Source organism: Furipterus horrens, unplaced genomic scaffold (assembly GCF_987537825.1).
Source record: "Furipterus horrens unplaced genomic scaffold, mFurHor1.1.pri manual_scaffold_1, whole genome shotgun sequence".
Taxonomy (NCBI): Eukaryota; Metazoa; Chordata; class Mammalia; order Chiroptera; family Furipteridae; genus Furipterus; species Furipterus horrens.
The window spans coordinates 39,181,630-39,201,341 of NW_028327171.1; the positions used below are offsets into that span (position 1 = coordinate 39,181,630).

Below are 19,712 nucleotides of genomic sequence, written 5' to 3' on the forward strand. Positions count from 1 at the left end.
GTTACTACAACTTTAAAAGTATATTTAAATTCCTTTTCAAATAAAAAACACTGTCAATTTTTAAAGTGTGATAATGGTATTGTGGCACATATTTTTAAATAGTCCATATCTTCTATAGCTACACACTAAAACATTTATGAATGAAATTATGTGATATAATCAAGTGTGTGTGGGAGGGAAGGGTAAACAGTAACAAGATGGTTAACTGAAACAAAATTGGTGACTACTCAGCTAGGTGAGTTTATCATGCTATTCTCTCTAATGTTCGTTTGAAATTTTTTACAACATAAAATTAAAATGATACACACCTGTTGGCCAATGGGTTCTATTAAAAAAAGTTACAGAAAGTAGTATAAAACATTTATATAAGAAAGTACCTGTATATCATGATGATTTAAGGTGCAATTAGTTAAAATAACTTTTACCTGGGCAAATGAAGAGTGAGATTTAAAAAATGAATGTTATGAATCCCTCATGGTTATTATATCAATAACAAAGTTGAGAGCAGGCGTGGAGGGTGGTTGAGGTAACTATTCCCACAAAGCACTCCTTTATGGCATGTTCAGCAAACACCACACAGGCATTCCCCTGAACACTATGGCATTTCTCAGGTCCATAGGAAAATCACCACTTTGGACCAGTATCTATAAACTTACAGGCACTGCATGCAAATGTGCAGAAATGTCTTTTGTGTCCTCAAGCTAGATCGTAAGCAAGCTTGTTGCAATTGCCTTTCATCTCTAATACACACACATATATAGAACACTAACACAAATAAACATAAATTTCTGTGGTCATAATTCAGGTATGATTTTCAGGTATTTTCAGCAAAACTGGCAAATGTGAGATGATCTGATTTAAAATACAGTCTATGAGCTGTTTCAAAACCAAAACAACATATCTCCTGTGTGAGCAGCACATTTAGAACTTCACTGAGGACAGGTGCATCGCAGACACCAAAAGCCTGTGCAACTGATTCTTGGGAGACATGTCACAAATAGTTAAGACTCCAACAACTCAGTAAACTAACAGGCTTCAAATATGAACTTCAAACAAAACACCAGGGGCAGATATTCCAAAAAGCCAAAGATGATTTACCATGGAGCTGCTGCTTCCCACAGAAACTCTATAGTGCTCCAGAAAAACACAGCAGATTTAATGAGTTAATGAATCACCCAAGCACCCTAAAGAACCCAGCAAGTATTTCATAAATTAATGAAGAATTATGTAATACTTCAAATTAGGAAAAGACAGAAAATAATTCCTATTTTCCCCAACATTCCCCATTAGCCATTAGCTGCTGGGGGCCTGGGCGGGGGGGGGGGGGGGGGGAGGGGGGGGCAGTGAGAAAGGCCACTTCCCCCCTCACTAAGAATTTGAAAGGCAGTTTAGATTAAAGGAAATCCTCCTCTTATCAAACACACTGACAAATTCATCTTTAAATGAATCATCTCCTAGGAATAGTTTCATAGATACCTTATCTCACCCTTGTATCCAGGTTCTAGTTAATTTTTTGTTTTTTATTTCATACTGATACATCTATTTCCCACAAAATTTTATAAACCTTAATCAGTTTCTATAGCTCCCTGATTTAATGTTTAAAGCAAAAAATAATTTGAAATTTTGATAATGCACTACTTTGAAATAAAAGATATTGTTTAAGTAATTAATTCTAAAGAACAAAAAGTAAAATTAATTCTCCTGCTATTTATTGATCCCCAAAATATACAGCAATACAATTTAGGTTAGGAATTATTCTTTGTAAGGGAAAATCATTCTAATCTAAAATGAACAGTGATGAGATCACTTAGCCTACAGCTAGAGTAAACCTAATTTACTCCACTTCTATCATCAAATTTTGTAAGAATACTTGCCAAGTCACCCAAGACACATGCAAGAAAGACAGCAAATCCTAACTCCTACAGAGTCCAGTGGTCTTTCTGCTGTATAACATAATAGACAGATTTTTATTCTACAGAGAAAGGCTTCTAAATGGTTAAACAGATAAAAATATTTCTCCTGAAAATTATTCATTAGCTAAAAACAGGCAGAATTTCAGCCAGTTAAGTCTCCATTAACTATAAATAGTAGGATAAATGCAATACAAAGAAACTTAAGTTCATCATGAAAATTCTATTCACAAAATATATAACCTACTTGTTAAAATACAGGATTATCACTACATAATAATACTTTTCATCCTGATAACCATATCCAAGAGATTTTAAAACCTATTGATAATGGAAATACTGAAAGAAAGGATTTGCCTTTTTATTTTTAATACTAAATAATCAAAAAATATTTTAAGTACCTTAAATTACATACTTTAAAAAAACAATTCTTTAGTTTGGGAACACATGTATAGTTTGTGAGACTGTGAGAAACTTTCAAAACCCTTAACAGAATCTTAAAAATAAGTGAATACTAAAAAAAGCACTTGAAACACTCTAACATTCAGAGTGGGAGGAATTCTTACCATTGGCAGTGCATTGATGTGGGGATGTACAACTGAATATCCGGTACCGCCAATCACAAGCTGCTGTTGCTGATGCTGAGAAAAAGGAAAGTAAGATATTCAGTGTGCCCTAAAACAAATTCAGCTTTAAAGATTCTTCATGCCAAATTCTGGAGGTATAAATATTCTTCATTTATGTCTGTAAGGTCTCCTTACAGACCTCCCTCCCCCACCAAGCAATTGTTATAAACAACAGCAACTTCTGCATGCATATTGTGTGGCAGGCACTGAATCTTTCTAACGTTCCTAAAAGATTGACACAAGGAACAAAGTGAGATGCAAGAGAGGCATCTGCACAAACTGACCCACATTCAACTCAACTCATGCAAATATTGCTGTAAAAGGGCACAGTATAGTGTGTTAATGATCTACAATCATGAACCATGAAGAATGGTAGTAAACTTATATTCTGTATATTCTGTTTAATTAAGAGAAATACATGACTGGTATTTAAAACCATTTCAATCAAAACTTAATAAATTTTCATCTCTTCAGAGTTTACATTTTACAGAGTTTACCCAGTCTTCTCAATTGCTAAGTCACAGCACACTCGTTTTCCATGAACCCTTTTTGTAAATACACATACACCAGTGGTTTTCCACACACCCCATCAGTTGTGACTCGGGGAGACACTGACCAGTGCACGTTCCACCACGTGCCAGGGCAGAGAACCATTTTCTGTTAGAGCACAAGTAGATGCCACAGGAAGGAGTGTAGGAGCTTTACCTCATAAACCTAACAGGTTCAAGTAAGCCACACAACACTTTTTAAAAAGAGAACTAAGCAAGTGCACTGAATAACTGCAGAAGAATTTAATCCCTTGAAGTCTGCTCCCCTCAGATTTTATCTGTAACTAACTAGAACTTGTATTTGTGCTAACTGCCAGCTCTGTGGCCTTACTAATACTTTAGTGCTACTATGTATCTTAAGTTTTAAGGAAATCTACAAATTAAAGTAACATTTATTAAATATGTCACACAACAAAATTACAGATGGCTATATCAACATATAATATATCCCACCAGCCTCTGGTGTTTCAAGAGAGAGGAAGGAGCCCCACAGCTTTGTGTAGAAGACACTTGTGTGAGCTAGTTGGTAGATCCTTTCTACCACCTATTGAAGAAATGTTTACAGATATGACTGAGGCCAAACAAAAATTAATTACTGCTAGGCTGTTTACCTCAGGGTCATTTGTTATAAACATCAATTATTCTGCTATAAAATTTTCATTAATTTTTGAGCTATTAACCAGACACGGCAACTTGTTATCCAAAAACCAGAAGATCCTCCTTATCAGAAAAAAGTTTGGACATACACTCAGTCTATTTATTTATAAATAATTAACACGGGCTACTGAATTATGTACATTGTAAAATACACAAAACCAATTTTTTTTATTTAGAGTGTTGCAATATTGTTTTAAAACATTCTAGTTTCTTGACTTTTAAATGTCTTTTAATAATGATGGGTTTATATCATTATGAACTAATAACTCAAAACACAATTCACTCTTACAGCAAGGCTCACCAATACCAAAAGTGAATGTATGCCTATGTGTCAAATATCTTTCTTGATAATCTCTGCATTTTCCAGTCATCTTGTAAAATTACAGGATGGCTCATTCTAGTAGTTTGTATCAGCTCTAGCATTTTCTTGTTTCCTATTTTTATTGTTTCTTATATTCAGTTTCTTTGTAGGAATCTTTAAGTTATTAGTCTTTTTTGTGGAGTTTGGTTAAAACTATATAATATCCATAAATCTACACATTCAAACACAAGTAAACTTACAGAAGTAAGCCTAAATATGGGGGGGAGGGGGCAAAAAACCCAGAATTTATAGAAAATTGTGTATTTATTCTTGCATGTTTAAACTTCAGTCACTTTCAAAGTACTCTCCATTTGATGAAACACACTCATCCAGATATTTTTTCCCCCTGCTCAAAACGGTTTTTGAATTTGTTGATTTTGATGCCTTTCAGTGCTTCTACCATTTTTTTGCTTCACCTTTCACATGCGCAAAACATTTCCCTTTGAGGACTTTTGTCACTGGGGGAAACAAAGGTCGCTGGGGGGAGATCAGGTGATTAGGGAGGGTGGGGCACGGGGTGGGGGGTTGGGGGGGGTCCATGCCATTTTAGCAGAGGAAGCCTATACTACAAGGGGCCCGCACTGCAGGAGATAATTCCAGGTTTTGGGGGGGGGGGTCCTCTTCGTACATGGCAATTCCCAGAAATGGAATGAGTGAATGGGAGTGCCACTGTTGCTTTGTGGAACCCTGCCCCTCCTGAAAACCATTCTTTGCCAAATGTTATATATAACTCTGACATCACAGATAAATAAGGGTACAAATTGGAACCCCTACATTGAAATTAAGAATTTTAAAACCTAAAACAAACATAAATAGACTAATAGAGCATTATACCTCAATGGATACTTGTTTTCACTACTGGGATGTGTATACACAACACAAAGTCACACACAATTACCTTTGAAAAAGACATAATTAGATCCTTCCAGTTGCTAAGACTTTTTCCTCCTCTTCCTGTTTCTCTTCCCCTACTTTTCTGTGGTCAGTGAGTCTTTCTATCACAGCGGTTCTCAACCTGTGGGTCGCAACCCCTTTGGGGGTCAAACAACCCTTTCACAGGGGTCGCCTAAGACCATCGGAAAACACATATACAATTACATATTGTTTTTGTGATTAATCACTATGCTTTAGTTATGGTTGGGGGTCACCACAACATAAGGAACTGTTTTAAAAGGGTCGTGGCATTAGGAAGGTTGAGAACCACTGTTCTATCATCACTTTCACATGTGTCTCAAATCTCAGTTTCTTTCTCTTTTTTCTACCCTTGTTTTCTTCAGTCACTCATTTAACTTCTCCTATTAGACCATAGTCCTTAAGGGAAAAAAAATAACAATAGTGATTTGATAAATGTTTAGGTAGGTAAATAAATATTTGATTCTAGGATATGAAGGGTGAATTAATCTGTGGAAAATAATGTATCAACAGGTCTGCCCATGTGCACATATGGTACAATCTGGAAAACTGAGGAGTTGCTTAAAAAAATAAACATACGGAGGGCTGTATTTTGGATTCTGTTAGATGTTTTTCTACTTGATTTATGTACGTGTGTACCGGCCATTGTGCAGTGCATTTATAAAGCACACCACACAATTCTTCATCTCATAAATATTTGAATTTTAAATATATAATTATACTTTACAAAAGAATTACAAAAATCTAAGGTGTACTTAAAATAATCTGACAGAATGTACAGTATTTTACAACTTCTTGCACTGCAGTAATTCAAGTTGTCCAAAAATATCATCTGTTTCCTTTGAATCTGCCTTTAATCTCACCATAGTAGATTGTATTATCCCTCTGGTCTCTGCATTCTGGCTGCCATGACAGTGCTCATTCCTCTACAGTTCTGCCCATCAAAGTTCAGCCCAAATCAGCTTCCTCCCTTGACTGTTTACTCCACGTTCTGAAGAGAACCACAACTTTGTAGTGCCTTAGTCTCTCCTGTCCCCCTTTAACAGACTTCTGGGGACCAAGGACTGATCTGTTCATCTTGCTGACCCACCACAGAACTAAGAATAGTGCCTTAAACATATACAGTTCTTAAGATATGTATGTTCATGAAGTGTTACAAAATCTCTATGTGTAGAATTAAGTGTATACACATTTAAAAATAAAACATAGTAGAGAATGAATTATAGCACAAATAAACCATATTGGTTAGGAAGAATTCCGAAACTTTTTTTTTTAATCTTAAAAACGCTCAGAAGAGCCTAGCTATACCAGTAATTTCAGTAACCCTTCTAGGCAATAACCAATGAAGATTGATCTTTTGCCATCAAAAAAAAAACACAAAACAAAACAAAAACAAAAAACCTCATTATCACATTATAAAATCAGCATTAAACTATCAACTAGTTTGTTCTACATACATTAAACCTATTTGCTTTACTTCTTGTAATGAAATAAAGTTTATTGGCTTTGGTTTTCTCTCCAACAGAAAACTTTGCTTTTAGAATCTACATTTCAGAACACTTTACCTAAATAAAAAAAGTGCTAATTTTAGAAAAGGCTTCCAGACTAAAATAGACATTGCTGACTCAGCAGACATCTTCTAAAATCTACCACCTACACATAATTAGGTTTTTTAATATGCGAAAATCGTATAAAATAGTTCGATGTTATATTATGACTATCTTCAAAAATACTACCCTGAAGTCTTTAGAAGTAAATTTATTTGATTTGTAGATCTCTTTGGAATGCTAACAGATTACAGGCCCTTTCCAAGAAGAGGTACAAACAGGTAGAAAAGTTGCTTACAATTTACAGTTGCAACATAATCTAATCTAGAACCTAGTGGCCAGTAACAAATTCAAGGACATATACTTGGTATCGTAAGAAAACCTGAGAAAAATCATCCCAAAAATTAAGAGAAAAACATACTGATCCTACCATAATCAAGGTGCTTGGAAGTATTTCTTATTAAATGAATTTCTGGGCAAAAGAAAAGTGACAGATAATGTCCAAATTGAATTGCTTAGCATACTATTGAAAGTACAATAAAAAAAATAGTGATTACCTTCAACTGGAACAACTAAAAAAGAATATACTTGAAAATTGGAAGTTTCAACTGAATCTTCTCAATTCCATTGATCCATGTCACAACAGACTTTTATTAATGGCCTTCTACAACATGGCAATCTTTTAATATCATTACTATGCATCTATCAAAGCCTCTAAACTTCAGAGTCTAAAGCATTATATCCTGAACTCTCCTCACCCCCTTATCAATATCCATGGAATTACACACACATAATATTCTAGACAGCCAGTACAAAAGAGGAAGGAGCTGTAACAGAAAGGATGTCTTAAGGAAACGGACCCTGAATCAGACTCAAAGACAAAGCAGTCAGACCAAACACAAGTTTACCATCACTGGCTATAATTTTCACTTTTTTGTTATTTGAGTGCCTTAGGAAAAATGGATTCAAGAGCTATATATTGTAATTCCAATTTTCTAAAAATAGGATATACTCAAAACCACAAATCCAATTTAAAAACAATTTAAACATGCCTTGTAAAATAAGTAAACATGCACTGATGTCTAATTTTACAGTTATTACTTCAGTTGAGTTAGTTTCACTGGTAGCATCCCATGTAGTTGAATTTTTATTAATTTTATCTTAAAAAAAAGAAAAAAACCACTGTGCAGGAATAAGACAAAAAATTATGAAGTACCCCAAAATTTGCCTGTCAAAGAGTAAGCAATGCAATTAAAGACAATAAAAACTTATACTAAGCCACAGACTTTTTAAAATTAAAGTCTGGTTTGGACAGTTTCAAGTGTTATTAAAAGTCAAATTGATTTTTTTCTAGGCACTAACAGCTACAGACCAAAAGTTTCCAGTTCACTAACTTTCCAGGATAGAGAATTTAACATGAGAAAGGCTTAAACGCAAACTACAGCTGTGATGCTACAATGACTAAGAGTACACTATTGTCAGTTACTTATAAAGTGGTACGTCAACAAACAAATTTCCTTTTTTCTTCCAAAGAAACTGTTACTAAATTAATGGTGCATCTTATAATTTACGATGCCTTAGATATATGACAGATATGACATCGTTTTCTTCTTAATACAAAGCTGATAGCACCTAAACATTTCTTTTAAGTAGCCTGTGAGGAAGAAACAAGTAGAAGGGTGACCGGTGGCAGTAAGAATAGTATAAGGATGTAAGAAATAATAAGATGAAAAAAAAACTTTGGCGTCTCCAAATTTGCTTAAAACCACATAATCAGTACCTTGGCATTAACAAGTTAAAGAAAAAAAACGACAAAATTCCTTGATCTTATATTAGGTTTCTCACTCTTCCCAAAGGTTGAACATTTGATTCAAGATACCAAGAACCTGAATCGCTAACTAGGCTAGGACAACACAAAAGCATTCTGCTGAACAAAATACTCTCTGCAGAAATGAGAACAGCTCTGCCAGGGATGCTGGGTCTTTGGTTAAATGTGTCCTACTGAAATACCTTTCCAGATTCTAGCCCAACAGTGATATAGTGTGTCCCTCACTGAGATTTAATTGGTCTAGGGTAGAAATCTGCATATTGGTTGTATTTTTAAAGCTCCTCCATGTGATTCCAATGGGGATTAAGAACCACTCGAAAGGGTAGCACAAAAACGTAGGATGGGGGGTTTTAATAGTCAGATTTAATTATTAATCTATTGGGGTGAGGATGCCCAAAAGGATCATTTCTTTCAAATATTAGCATTGCAAAGTGAGTGCTTCTCACAACTTGAATGAGAAACGTAAATAGTATATTAAGTAAATTAAAGGTTTTTTTCGTTTCGTTTCGGCAGCCATCCATCTCGAGAGACGATGGTGTAGCTTCTTAAGAGTCTATCTGCACCGCCGAGAATGGCTGTGCAGTCCAACTCGGGAGTGACACGGTATCTGTCTCCTCCCGTGTTGAATCGACATCTTGCGATGACGCTGGAGTGTCCTCTCCAGTGAAGCTGAAGCTACAGAGCCTGGGCAGGGTGATATGGAGGGTCTGCTGTTGCCCATGCAGCAGACCCCCCCTCTCTTCGCAGCTGAAGGGTCCAAGGGAAAGACGGAGTCGATACAGCTTGGGTTCAGGTGCGCCGCAGGAGTTGCCGGTGTTGACTACAACGTCAAACCGCCTTAGGGACTCCGGCTCCGGATTTTCTGTTGGGGTTTACTCCCTTAGCCTTTCCCCTGAAGAGGTATGCCGCAAGGCAGCGGAGGTTTTTTGGAATCAGAGTTTTCCTTCTCTGAAATTAAAGGTTTTACTAATTTGATTTTAAGATTAACACTAAGAAACAGAAAATAAAACTCAATCTTTCTCCCAAAAAATGAATTAGAAAAGCAAGAACAATAATAATGAGGGCCTCTGAGACCCAGTAAGAACACAAAACAGGGGGTTACCATACCAAAGAACACAAAAGGAGCACTGCTGGTACCTACACTTCAATATAAAGAGACATATAAGACCAAATGAGACTAAGTCATGCGTGACAAAACTGTCAGTAGCAGGTAGAAATTATAGGAAAATATTTTTTCTGCTCAATATAATAAAAACAATTTAAACAAATCAATGAAAATGTTCAAACATCACTCAGATCTACCCCTCGGTAAGGAAGTGATTATAATGGGATATATGTGATTGTGTGCGTGCCTTGTCTGATTCCTTCCATCTCGGCGTTCCTGTGTGCTACCAGGACAGGGCCGCCAGTAACATCTACGGCACCCGTGCAAATGAGATTCCAACAAGACAAATTAGAAAAAAAGAGACACATGACAGCACACAGGGGGCTCCCAGCCTGAACTGCAGGGCCACATGACTTGGATTTCACTCCCAAGACCTTAAGACATGTTACTTAACCTCTCAGTGCCTTAGTTCTCTCACCTGTAAAATAAATTTTTATGGAAGTTGAGTAACAATATTTATAAAGTGCTAAATAGTGCCTGGCATAGGGTTCAAATACAACCGTTTTGCAACAATACACCGAAGTGAAAAGGAGCCCTTTCCTCCAGGAAGACACAACCCCGTACCAGAGAGACAGCTTGGCTGACGAAGCGTGGCTTGGGTGTCAGCACCCACTTGTCTCTGGCTGTGCACGTCTGTGCAAGACACAAGCTCACCATTCATGTTCTTTTGTGCTGTGTCCTACTATGACTGTAGTGTCCAGTTTTTCTTTTGTGAGTTAATATAACAGCATAGAAAGGATTAATCATTGATACTACTTTTAAATTATAACATATTTGGAGTGTGCCTGAACATGGTAGTTACCTCGACTAGTATGACCACACACAGTTAACAATGAACACACCTAACCAATGTAACAACACAGTGGCAATGAACACACCTGACTTCTCACTGAAGCAGAGAGCCTACCAATCACATTTGAGAAACGAAGTCTTCAACTTCCACTTTGTAATAGAAAGGAATAAGCTTCTTAACTTCTTTTATAACTAAGAACATGCCAGCAGATGATTAATAAAATGAAAAATGTCTTTCAGAAGTATTTTGCACACAAAGAGAAAAAAAAGTATTACGTCAAGCTAGGTGCTGGGTCCAGAATTTTAAAATGTTATACTATTTTGATCTACTACTACAAGAGTTAAGAGTCACTCTTGTGCATCTTTACTAAGAGTGTTTCTTTACATATTTTCACCTAAAAATACCTAAAAACTGGTTGCTTTGACTTCACATTTTTTAAATTGGTATAATCTAGACAGTATCCATAAATGCTTTACCTTTAGTTAAAACAAATTGCTAACTACCAATTTTAAAGTGGCTGTCAGAGATACTATATTCTTTCAAGAAATCAAGGACAGCCTGTCTTTTAACACAATTCATTCTAAGTATACAAAATATCTAAATGACATATTCGTAATTACAAAAAATGCCAAATTCTCACCAAGCTGTTTTCCATCTAACATTTCACCAAACTTAAAATGAATCATTTAAACCAACAAATACAATCTGTGTTGTCCGCCGATTCACTCAGGACACACACACACTCAGGGGGACAGAGGCTCACACTCCCTCCCACACTCTTGTGACCCCATCCCCATTTCACGGGTCATGAAAAAAGAGACGACCTTTCTTAATTACTTACTTCAATATAGACCACTACTCCTCTCCCCACCCACCACCCAAATTATAATCAAGCACTGACTGAAACCAGATGAACACAACTGTCCATCTTGTTAGTCATCACTACACAATGATGTAAGTAAGGGTTGGCAAACTATGACCAGAAAGCATGTTAGGTTTTGCGGGCCATGCAGTCTACCACAGGTACTCAACTCTGATATTATAGTGCAGAGCAGCCAGCAACAATACATAAATGAAAGGGTAGTACTGTTTCTAATAAAACTTTATTCACAAACACACAAAAAATGGCAACAGATGATATTTTGTTGACCATGAGGTAATTCCCAAGACCACCCCAACTTCTTCAGATCCAGAATAAAACGTTTAGGTTAAATAAGAGGAAAATATTTTTTTAAGAATAGTAACAGATCAAGTTTAAAAAATTACTCAAGAATTCTCTACTAAAACTGTAATAACCATTCTATGGGAAGAAAAATTTCTAAGGCATTCAAACATACTGTCTTATGTGGCACTATTTAGAATAATGAAATTCAATTAAAAAAGAGTATTAGAACTTTAGTATTTCTCTGTCATCATCAAACACTTCAAAGACAGTGGAAGTAAAATGTAAAGAACAAAGGATTTCTACTCTTTCTGTTTAAAAACTCGGCTCTTTCACATCATAACCATATGATCAGGAGTAAGTCCTAGGTGTCCTCTGTAAAATGAAGCTATTATATAATACTATACTCTACGGAGATGTTGTATTAGATGGCTCGACAACAAAGATAGTTTGGCTTTTTTTTTTAACTATGATTTTAAAATAAGGACACCAATCCTATTACATCTCTAAAGATGTTTTCTTGCAGAATAAAAAATATCAGCTAATTATAATTGCTTACAGAGCTTAAAATGCACAAAAGGGTTAAGAATAGTATAGTATCGAAAGATTTAAAAATTTAGGTTCTAAGCAAAAACTGTTTAGGGCTTACTATGAGATTATAAAAATAACAATGGGAAGCATTTTTTTAAAAAACAGACAACAAAAAAAGAGAACAATGAAGGCAGAGAAATAACAGAGTGCACCTGGATATGAATCCCCTTGGCCAGAGCAAATGGAAGCAACAAAAAATGTTTGCCAGAAATTTTGTCTATACTAGCCAATGTTCACCTAGTAGTGGGTGAAAATAAATCTGTTATTATGTGTATTTTAAACTAAAAGAAAATGAGCTTATATTTTAGATTTCTGACATGATTAATGACAACTGGATACCAAAAATGACTTCTATAATATAAACTGAACTGACTGCAAAAGATATTTTCACATTTCCTAACATTCCTAAATCATAATATAATTCACAAATACAGGAATGAACAAGTGAATTGTTTGTCGTTAGTTTTTAAAACAAATTCATAAATCTATAGACAAAATTACATATAAAGCAAAATGGTAATTTTCTTCTTTTCCGAGTTCTCTAATATCAAAGCAACCAAAGATTCCATCAATAACAAGGGACCTGCCTGGTATAAACAGACTCTTTCCATTAGCAATGCATTAGTTATGCAAGAAAATGCAAACCAAGAAGAAAGCCAGATTCTTCTTCAGGAGGCCAGGAAACAATGGAATCTAAAGCCTAAGTTTATCTTGAAGCCAAGTTATATAGTAGGGGTTTTCTTTTCTTTTTTTTTTTCTTTTCTTTTCTTTTAACTGACTGTAAGATTTATCCTGCAACAGACAACAGATTGGTGGGAAGAAAGGAGAGAGGAAAAGAGGAGGAAAGGAGAGGAAAAAAGGGAAAAGTTTAATTAACCTCTATTATAGACATTGTTAATATTAAAAGTTAGCCTTTTACCAACAATAGAAAAAATATATACTAAAATATATCAGAAAATAAACATGCTTGCCCTCCCAGAGTTTAAATTCCAGCAGAATTTAGATTCAGGTACCATATAGATGGTGTCAAGTGCTATGAAAAACAGAAAAAGTCTGAGTAGCGGGAGGAGACTCAGTGTTGGGGAGGAGGGAGGAGTTGGTGCTTTCAACCAGTTGGTCAGAACTGGTTTTCAGCAGAAAGCTGGCAAGATATCAGGAAGCCACTGTATATTCTATGTTCTGTATGCAGGCAATCATACAGGAAGATGTGCCTTATCTTGATGTTGTCACCTTAGTGTTGGAAACCGTTCCTAAAACATCCACATTCACAAAATAGATCAGATATGTTTCAATTATTCCAATTTTTCCCTCTGATATATGTGCCTTGCCTATATCCTATATCACCTGTACATTATAAAGCTATAATTCCTAGAATAGATATTAACTATTATAAATGGCAGGTTTACTTAAGTGTTTAGCACTGTAATTTTATGGAGGTCATCAGAAAAGTTATCAAATGTGGAAGAGTAGATATGCTAAATAAGAGAAACTTTCATAATTGTTGCCCCAGAGCCTTTTCAGTCAAATTGCTTTGCATACAAGCATTCTTACAAAAAACTTCCAAGTTTTAAGAAACATGATACTGAAAAACAGAAAAATACTACTGAAATGAAATGCTTGGTCACTTAAGCCCTACTACAGTTTAGACAACAGACTAAATGTTTAAATATCCAGCAAATGCTCACATTGTGCCTAGTACTACACACATTTATCTAGCATTACTACTTTAAAATACCTAGTTATGTAAAAATAACAAAAACAAAAATGTGCATACAGACCAATCAATACTTTTTCAAATACTTAAGAGCCATTGATCTTATCTGTTTTTCCCCATTGTATTCAATATTCATAAGCAGAGCAAACATAAAAAGGAGGAAAAGTAAAACTAGTTTGTGAAAACACACAAAGCTAGAACTATAAAAACTGGCTGGACTTCTTTCAATTGTAAACTCTTAGAAAAAAATAAGAGTATCTATAACTTGTAGACTCTATCACATCTAAAACATAATTCTAAATTCCAATGAGCACTAAGTAAGACTGACAGAGGGGGAGATCTGTGAAGGTAAAGGAATGGGATCAAAATCTTACCTCTTCCTTATAAGAGGGGAAATAACTCGGAAAATATCTTTCCAATAAATAGGATGAAAATCTGTTGTGATTGTTCACTGGCCTCTGAAGCTCTAGTCCAGGCTAATCAATCAGATGAAAAGTACTACCACTTAGATGAGTCAGACTCAACTAGGAGGAACTCACAAAAATCTAAGTAGGCCACACCTGTAACTTGTTTACTCAGAAGGATATAGGACAGGAAGGCTATCAGTGTAGTTACTAACAGGCCAGACAGGTCAGCAGAACATGCAATCCAGGAGCCTTTGTACATCTCCCGCCTACCACCACATGATCACTCAGGTAAAAGGGGGCAAGAACTCTCAGAGGGTGCAGAAGCCACCCTGGCTTAGAAACCCCAAGGTCCACAAAGGAACTAATATCATCTTATAAGTGTCATGAGCATAGCTTCCAGGGTATCCAATTCATCAACAGTCATGCTCAGTCATAAGACTGCACTAAACCTCCCACCAGGTATTCACCCCTACTCCAGATGCAGTTCATGCCCCATGCTGGCTGGTAATATGAAATACAGCTAAAATTTAAACCAGTCACTTAATTATATAAGGAGAAAAGGTTTGCTGAACCCTTTCCTCAAAACATACCTGGATCCTCATCCTACTCTGACTCAAAGATGACAGTGTTGGGCCTATGACTTAGGCCTTTGGTTCACCTCCTATAAACAATAACTGGGTATCACTGGGCTGACCTCTGAAACACTTTGAAGCCTTATAAAAAATAAAAATCAGGTTAACAAAAAACAGGCACTCAAAAGGAAGAAAATACCTCCTAACTTCTGAGAAATGAGGCAACATAGACTTAAAACCAAACTAACAACCTAAGTAGCATAGAAAACCTGTTTTGATGATCTAAAGGTTCAAGTTTAAAAAGAAGGCAGTCTAGTCATAGAGAAATTAAGTCCCCACAGGTTAGACATTCTTACCAGAAGTAATAAAATAACTATTAAACTCTGCAATTGCTTGTGCACGCGGTATTATTTCGATTTCACACGGTATTATTTCGATTTCACAAGCTTGTACAGGAGATATTACTGTCTTTGCTTCAAAAGCTGAGGCTCAAACAAGTTCCTAGACCCAAATCAACACCTGATACCAGGGTACATTCTTAACCACTTTTCATCCTTATAGGTCTTTTGAGTCTCTCTTCAAAGCCTCTGTTTTCAAAAAGTGTTTCCTTATTTCAACATGATAAATAATTTTTAATGCAAGTACCACTTTACTTAGGAGGAAGAGATTTATATCTATATTCTCTTATTGTAACAGGTTAAGATGGAGTCAATACAGTAAGGATCATGGGCACCCCCAGAGGACAGTGTAAATCTACCAACCAATAAATACTACCTTTGCTACCCACCCCTACCCTGCTTCCAAATTCTTTTGGCCTAGAGTGTTTCATACAACTTACTAGTTCTTGAAATATCATGTAGACTTAATTTTTTTAAAACCTGACACATACAGAAATCAAACTTCATCTGATGGGAGTTAGGTTAAATTTATTAATTTGCATAATCATTCATAAAAGAGTCTGGAATTTTATAATGTATAAATCCTATTACTTCTGGAATTTTACTAAAAAAAGTGTTGGAAGGCACAAAAGCACGACAGCCATTTCTGAAGCAAATATTGTGCTACATATAGCTTAACATGCACTAGCCAAGTCAGAAGCCTGCAAGCCATCCCTGACTCTTCCCCGGCTCCATCATCAGCCACATCAACTACTAAATTTTGTCAATTCTTTTTCCTAAAGACCCCTTGAATCCCATCACCCACACTCCTCCATCTCCTCCCGCAAAAGCCTCTATTACTTGCAATAGCCAGGCATCCCAAAATTGACTATCTGAAAATTCAGCCATTAAAAAAAAAATTGAAGTTCAAGAGACAATTGTGGGTTTCTTTGTTGGGTCACTTAGTTATTCACTTACATAACAAATATTAGTTGACTTCTTGCTTACAAAATCTCAAATCTGTTCAAATTAACAACATGTTCAGACAAATACTCACTTTCCCAGCCTTTCTTACAGCTATAACTCTAGGAAAGATAGACAGTGGGGAGGAGGTGGCTTTTGCTTCCCTGGGACAGCACTTCCTCCTGTGAAGCAGGATGCTCCTGCAGCAGTCGCTGTATTCAGCTGTGTGGTAAACCTGAAGGAATGCCCCACACTAAGGAGCACGGAAGCAAGCAACAGCAACTGCCTGCCTCTCAATGTGTTTGATTTATTTAAAACAGTGGCCTCGCGTAACTTGAAGCCCAATGGACATCATTCTCCCTGTAGGAGTTCAGAATGGGACTCTCCAAGGCCTGCAACTTCAGCATGCGTGTTATTTCAAGCTAAAGACAACCAAGGCCCCAGGGCTCATGAGGAACTTTTACCCTCTGCTCTTCCTATGTCTTGCAATGACCTTTCTCCCCTCTAAAACCCCAAGATACCTTACCTCATTCCTTAGTTCAGAATGCCATATATATCTCAATTAACTTTGTCTTTAAACCTCTCACATATGTGGGGTTTCCGTGCATATGTATGTATGTATGTATGTAATGAAATTCAGTTTTCTCTAGTTAATCTGTCTCATAGATTTAATTATTAGACTACCTGAAAGAACCTTGACAGTAAAGTTTCCTCCTCTCTCATATCCCCTTATAAATCCCCAAAGCATTTCAAACTTACTATGTATAAAAACTTAATTTATCTTTCACTCCACACTCACTCCTCTTCCTATACTGTCTACCTCCATGTATCACTCCAACCTCCCACTCACCCAAGCTACAAATAATCGCTATTTCTCCTCCTCCATCTCTATAGCTTAATCAATGTCCAAACACAATTCCATTCTAACCCTACGGGGTCACCTCACAAGTATGCTGTGCCCTCTGAACCCCCCACACCTTCATGCCTTCAGACATGCTGCACCTTCTAGCTGAATTTTAGATAATCTAAATCAGCGGTTCTCAAACTGTGGGCTGCAACCCCTTTGGGGGTCGAACAACCGTTTCACAGGGGTTGCCTAAGACCATCGGAAAACACATATAATTACATAGTTTTTGTGATTAATCGCTATGCATTAATTATGTTCAATTTGTAACAATGAAAATACATCCTGCGTATCAGATATTTACATTACCATTCATAACAGGAGCAAAATTACAGTTATGAAGTAGCAACAAAAATAATTTTATGGTTGGGGGTCACCACAACATGAGGAACTGTATTAAACGGTCGAGGCATTAGGAAGGTTGAGAACCACTGATCTAAATCCTACCTTAGCTTTATCACCACTGCAGGTATTAGTTTTATATGCCTATCTCCCCTCAATAAAGGAATCTTGAAAGATTCCTTATTCAGCTTTATGACACTAGATGAATAGAACAAAATATGGCAAAATACATCCCTCTCACAAAAAGGCTAGTGGTTAAAATATAGACCTTATCTGCACAGGTATTAAAAACCCATGACAAGGCCCTGGCTGCTGTGGCTCAGTGGATTGAGCGTCGGCCTGAGAGCCAAGTGTTGCTGGTTCAATTCCCAGTCAGGGCACATGACTAGGTTGCACGTCAGGTCCCCAGTTGGGGGCGCGAGTGAAAGGCAACCACACAGTGATATTTTTCTCCCTCTCTTTCTCCTTTCCCCGCTCTCTAAAAATAAAATAATTTTTTTTTTTTTAAAGATACTTTAAAAAAACAAACAACAACAAAAAAAACCATGACAAAACTGTTGGGTTGCTTTTCACTCCCTCATAAAATCAATTTCAGGAAGAACAAAGACAAATGTAAACCATATATGAAATTCAGGATACTTAAAGTATACTTTTTGTTCAAAAGGTAAAGAAAAAGAGCTATAACCAATTATTTAACAACCATGCTTATCACTGAAATATTGTATGACCCCAAAACCCATTACTGTAACTATGGAATCTTGGTAAAAAAACATTTTAAAAGCATTTTAACACAGTGCTACTCTGTTACAAATGCAAGTGCAAATTTAAAAATGTGATAGTTGCTGTTAACAGACATTTCCTCACTTTTGCTCTTTTAGGGTATATGGTTTGATTCTGATTCCACTGGTTGATTACCTTAGGCCAGAATAGAAGAACTGGAAGGAAGGCAAAGAACTGCATAAAGAAGTATGAACAGCCTGCACTAAAAAAAGGTTGAGAGATATTTCTATTTTTGATATTTTTCTTTCATTGTTCTATAGACAAAAAACTGAGCAGACTACCTAAAACTTAAAGACAGCTTACAACTGTCAGGGACTCCTTTCATTATCAGTTTCAGACCCCAAGATTCTGGAAAGAAAGACAAATTTGCTCTGCTGGGATTCTAACACCAAAGGAAATAAAATCTGAAACAATATGGATGTCCCATACAAGTTTACTATCATGAAGCTGTTTGCACATTTGCAAATTTTACAGGTTCATTAGTAGCTACTATATAATTACATGCCTAACGTATACCTCCTATCACTTTTATTTCTTGCTTTCCCCCTCCTAATAATGTGAATATTTTATGCCCTTATTCTCTTCTAACCACACAAAGTTCCTTACTCCTTCCCACGTGCATCTCATAATCCTACTAGTTCACTTCATTTGTAAACCTTACAAAAATACAACTGCCAGAAACAAATGTCCGGCTCTTTACGACTTTTCAATTCACAGGGGAACAAATTTTTAACCTAATTGCTGTTGAGTTTGATTTTTCAACGGTTTCTTAAGACTTAGATAGGCACACTGATCTCAAAACTGCAGTTAGTTTTCTTCTATCACATTTTTTTCTGTACAGCTTATTTTAATGCAACCACTCTAGGCTGGATCGAGCCCAGATCAAGAGAAGCACTAGTGCTCTCCTACTGGCTGAGAGCAAACCTCCCTCAAGTGGGGAGGGATGGGGGACGACCTTGGAGACCAGCGACAGGTTCATACTTGTCTAGGCTATTCAGTTACACATGAGACAGTGTGATGAGAGGTTGTGTGCAGCTCTATATAGTGAATCGTATTCCAAAGTGTAGTCTGAGTTCTTGTCTATATACAAGAAGTTAGCAGAATTTATTTTTTTATTTACATATGTACTTATTTTCTTTCCTTCAGATCATGTCTGCCTCTGCTATTTTTCGTCGTTAAGTGCCTAAACAACCCTGATTCATTTTGTTATATCTGTGGCAGTTTCACCATTCCCAGTCAAAGGACAAACATCAGTGCATTCGTCAAGCAAGTATAGTAAAATTGGTGATCAAGATAAGTCTTGGGTCCCTCACAAGGTGTGCAAGCAGTGTGTCGGGAGTTTAGCATGTGGACGAAAGGAACACATGATCAATTGCCATTTGGTATACCTATGGTTTGATGAGAGCCCAGAGATCATTCAAGTGACTGTTACTTATGTATAGTGAAAACGTCAGCATATAACAAGAAAAATAAATGAATGCAAATTAGAGTATGTTAAGTCTACCATCAGCTATACACCCAGGGCCTCATTCAGCTGAAATCCCAGTGCCAGT

The 19,712-nt window shown here is 36.4% G+C and overlaps 1 protein-coding gene across 5 annotated transcripts in view; it reads right to left on the reverse strand.

Annotated features, from left to right (window-relative positions):
• The window catches only part of TBL1XR1 (TBL1X/Y related 1), a 139,434-nt gene that overhangs the window by 66,418 nt on the left and 53,304 nt on the right, over window positions 1-19,712 (reverse strand). For all 5 annotated transcript variants that reach the window (XM_090274051.1, XM_090274073.1, XM_090274066.1 and 2 more), the window contains exon 2: window positions 2,477-2,551. The gene's annotated coding sequence lies outside the window, so the exon portion shown is untranslated. The remainder of the gene's footprint in view (window positions 1-2,476; window positions 2,552-19,712) is intronic.